Genomic DNA, 4536 nt, shown 5'->3' with positions numbered 1-4536 from the left:
ATTAGTTCTAGATGAAGTGTTCCATGATTCATTGTTCGTGCACAACACCCAGTGCTCCATGCAGAACGTGCCCTCCTCAATACCCACCACCAGGCCAACCCATCCTCCCACCCCCCTCCCCTCTAGAACCCTCAGTTTGTTTTTCAGAGTCCATCGTCTCTCATGGTTCGTCCACCCCTCCGATTTCCCCCGCTTCATTTCAGGCTTTTTCTTGAGAGCAGGGAAGTGGTCTGGTCAGGTCTGGCTGAGAGCACACTGAAGGAGTGGGACCAATGTTAAGGGCACTTGAAGAGGCCACCACCTCCTTCCTGCCAAGCAGGGATGTGTTCTGACACAGGACAGCCCAGTGGCGGGGAGGGAGGGGTGCAGGATGAGGTAGGGGGAGATGGAAGAGGAATCCACAGTCTGGGCCACCCCGAGGCGGGGCCCCAGAGGAGGGGTGGCTTTGGAGCAGCTGATACTGGGCTCCCTTGGTGCTTGGGTCTCAGTTCTGAGAGCAGCAGTATCCCTGTCCAGTGCCTTTGCCCAACCCTGATGTCCACTGTCATGAGCAATGCTGCTCACGGCTTGACGTTTTAAACACTGCCTTGCCTTTCCGGGCAACTTGGCTGCCTCCTGGGCAGCCCCCACCCTCCGACTCCCCCGGACAGGTCTGTTCTTCCTTGGAATGGGTACCGAAACTGAGCCCACTTCCAAGGAAGCGGGGGCCTCAGGGGCCTCGGGTGGAACTGGGTCGGTTCAAGTGGCCCAGGATGGAATAGGACGGAGCACTGGGGTGACCGCCCCACAGGACCAGACGCCGCCCCAGGCCTCGGGCAGGCCACCTCACCCTCTGGCCACCCACGCAGACATAAGGCAACTCCGTGCGTTGCTTTGGTGACTTGTCTTTCCATCGATCGCAGACGGAGCCACCCTCTTCCAGCACTTCCTGGACTCCTACCAAGTCATGTTCTTCACACTTTTTGCCCTGCTGGCTGGGACCGCTGTCATGATCATAGGTGAGGTGGGCCGCATTGTGTGCCCTGGGTTGCTCCCCCTCCAACTCTAACCAGCCATGTGGTCTTGCAGCCTACCACACAGTCTGCGCGCCCCGGGAGCTCACCGCACCTCCGGCCCTCTCCCCACGAGCCAGCCCTCGCCACAGCCCCCACTGTGAGTAGCCCCCTGGCGGATGCAGCCAGGCAGGGCTGGGGCTAAGAGGGAGGGGTCCTGAGGGAGGAAGTGGGCCCTGAACCCCAAGTCTCAGAAGCTCTGGCCCTGGGCAAGAGTGGCAGCTGAGGTGTGAGGCCCAGAAGGCAGATTGGGGAGCTGGTGAGGGAAAACAGTATGCCAGTCCTGGGCGAGGAGAGCTTTCCCAGGCAGGTCGGTGCAGGGCAGCGGGCTGGCGGCGGGGAGTTGTCTCTGACGGTGTGCTCTCTGGGCCTGGCTCCCCCTACCGGGGCTGCCACCGAGGGCTCTAAGCTGGGTTGGGCTGGCTGACTCAGAGGTGAGGGTTCCGGACAGGCCTGATGACGGATCTCCCAGAGGGAGAGAAATCACGAGGGCCATTCCTCTTCATAGTCCGGTTGTCTCTGGTGACCCTGAGGTCCTGGTGACCCTGTACGGCTCCAGGGGACACTTCTCCCTGTGAGAAGTGCAGTGCCTGACCATGAGGGCGCATGGCAACCCTTATGTCTTCTGTGTTCCATTGGAGGGTTCTCTCCCCTGAACAGGTGTCTACTGAGCCTAAGGGGCATGGCCAGGCTTCAAAGGATCTGAATTTTTTGGAAGAGAATGGTTTTGTGTATAGATGCATTTTCCTGGGTGACAAGATCCCGCATGCATCCTGGACCCCTAGAACCATAGCCTTCCACAAACGTTCCCCAGCCACCCTGGCAGTGGGCATTCACCTTTTCTAACCCCGTCTCCCAATACACCCCTCCCTCTGTGTGTTGGAGCCACTGCGGAGTTTTGGCATTAGCTCTTGAACACTCCAGACTCTTCCGCTCACATTGGAGTCTTTGTTCATGCAGCTTTCCCTGCCCAAGGAGCTGCTCCTGCCCAGATGGACAGGCTCTCCTCCCTGCATGCCCTGTGGACTCATGGCCGCTTCCGTGTGGTCCTGAGACCCACTCCTTGCTCTCTCCCACAGGTCTGCTGTGGGGGGTCAGGGCTTACGCTCCAGGCCTCTCTGCATGTCCGGCTGTCACCTGTTCCTTGGGTGACATCACACCGCCGGCCCAGGGCTGCCTGGGGGCGTGGTCAGGGGGGTGGTGGCTGACACTTCTTCTATCAGGAGCTGTTCTGACATGGGCACTGAGGAATCCCTGAGGAAGGCCGAGGTCTCCCATCTACTCTGTCACTCACTTCTTCTCTCTCCGCTCCAGATTTCGCTGCCTCGTCGCCGACGCCTTTCACCGCACTGCCTCCCAGCCGTAGAGCTAGCCCGCACTCGGGGCTCTGGAGCCCCGCATACACCTCCCACTAGCCAGTGGGCCAGCCCTGCGCCCCCGCGGTGGGGACAGCGCCAGGCCCGCCTCGCTGCCTGCTCTGTTCTGGAGCTCAGGCTGTGCCCGCTAGCTGCTGCTTACACGCAGGAGTTCCAGTTGGCTTTGGTTTGGTTTCGTTCTTAGCCTTTGCGAAGATGCTGGCTCATTCCTTTGTGCCTGGTTGTCTGGGGTTTCTGGACAACATGTAGTCATGCTTTTCTTTCCCTCCAGTCTCTAGAACCACTCTCTTCTCAAGACTTTGAGCAGGCAGAAGCTCCATTTCCTAGGAGGGGATGTGACTGCGGTGGCCTCAGGGAAAGGACTTTTTAATCACTTCATTTTTGTGGGGTGTTCCCCTCACGTGAAAACTTTACCCCTAGTCTGGCTCCTGCTAGGAGATGAGGGGAGGGAACAGACATGAGTGTCAGGTGCGGGCCCCGTGACTGCACAGAAGCCTCAGGAACGCAGCGGTGGGGACCCCGTGCTGGCTCAGCCTCCCCGGGGGGAACGCTCACTCACCACGGGAGCCGGGAGCCGGGCCGCCTTCTGCCCCTCTGTGGGCCACTGTGACTAAGCGTGGGAACGTCTCCTGGACGTGGCCACAGCACCATTGGGATGTCCTGTGGGGTCTGGTTCCTTCTCCCTCTCCTGGCCTCTCTATGGAATCGTAGTTAGGAAAATGTCCTTGAGCCGGAGACCGGGATCTGTTCTTCTGTGTGTTCTCCTGGAGAAGCCGCTATGTTCCGCCCAAGCGCAAAGACCAGTGTTCATCTGTTCCTCCTTTTGCATCTCAGCAGACCTGAGCCTCTGGCCCGCCCGGCGCGGGCACCAGTCTCCCCATTGGCATCCCTCCCCAGCAGGCCACGGAGCCCGACCTGGCCAGTGAGGGGGGTGGGCCTGCCCTCCAGGAAGGGGCTGGGAAGGAGAAGACAACGAGGAAAAGGCCCTCCTCCTTCCCAGACCCTTGTTCATTCAGCATCGGAGGCCCCCAGAACGCGGCCCCTCTGCCCTAGGCCGAGAGCCGTGCCACTCTCAGGATGAACTGGGACGCCCCGCAGGGCCAGGTATGCATGGCCACTGTGTGTGGGGAGTCGTCCGCTTGACTCTGAGCCACAAGTGTGAATCCACTTCAGGCCTCTAGGGCTGGACCATGTGATTTATTTTTTGTAAAGCTGGAGACCGGAAGAATTGTGCCTTGCATATTACTTGAGCTCAGACTGACAACTTGGATGTAAATAGGCGCGTTTCTACTTGGTTTATTTAATAAAGCTCTAATTTCGTAAGAGGGGCGTGCTCATTGCCAGAATTGCAGGCGTCCTGCCTGGGGAGCAAGTCTGTTCTGCTGCCCCTCTGTGCCACACTCCCCTTCTCTGACTGGCCACCAAGGCCTCCCTCCGGTGCTGTCTTCCCATGGCTGCCAGCCCTGAGGACATGGCAGCCCTGCCCACATGTCACCGGGTATCACCACGGCCCCCTTTCTCTCTCTCTCTCTCCCTCCCTCTCTCCCTTGGGAGCTGTTCCTTCCTCCTGCCCTTCCTGCCCTCCTGCCCCACTGGCTTCCACCCCCACTCTCCTCAGAAGCTGACCTCCCTGGGATCACCATCCCCCTGCTTACTGGTCCTCAGCCCCTCCCCCTCTGTCCCGGTGCTTGCTCCCCTCAGGGGTGGTCCCCTGCTGGCCCTCCATGACCCCCTAGGGCCTAGCCTGCTTTCACAGAGTACTCACGGGCTCACCCCGAGGGCCCAAGGTAGGTTCTGCTGTCCTGTGTCATGGGTGCAGGAGTGGAGCAGATGCCTAGAGAGGCCAGTTGGCCGCCCGAGGTGGCAGGCTGCCCGGAGGTGCCTCTGGTCGAGGCCACCTGTCCCCCACATCACCCGCCTTCTTCCTTAGGACCCAGACCACTGACTCGGAGCAGGGTGGAGAGTGGCCACAATACACTCTAGGTCTCCCAGCCCTTTTGGCGGCTGGAAGCCAATAATGCAACTACATTGTGGGGACAGAACGTGAGCAACGGTGTCCCGTGCAGCTCGTGAAACGGACTAACGGGAGGTGGTGCCCCCCACACGAC

At 60.1% G+C, this 4536-nt stretch overlaps 1 long non-coding RNA gene across 1 annotated transcript; it reads left to right on the top strand.

The window, feature by feature from the left end:
- Window positions 1-175: 175 nt before the first annotated feature.
- On the top strand, window positions 176-3751 carry LOC145718483 (uncharacterized). The gene is made up of 3 exons (XR_014141844.1): window positions 176-998; window positions 1069-1152; window positions 2367-3751. It is a non-coding gene; the product is annotated as an uncharacterized LOC145718483 (long non-coding RNA).
- The last annotated feature ends 785 nt before the right edge of the window (window positions 3752-4536 follow it).

The sequence above is a fragment of the Leptonychotes weddellii genome, unplaced genomic scaffold (assembly GCF_054177405.1).
Source record: "Leptonychotes weddellii isolate Sample4059 unplaced genomic scaffold, ASM5417740v2 HiC_scaffold_16330, whole genome shotgun sequence".
Classification (NCBI taxonomy): domain Eukaryota; kingdom Metazoa; phylum Chordata; class Mammalia; order Carnivora; family Phocidae; genus Leptonychotes; species Leptonychotes weddellii.
The sequence above is the reverse complement of the archived record's forward strand: the minus strand, read 5'-3'. Positions and strand labels throughout refer to the sequence as shown.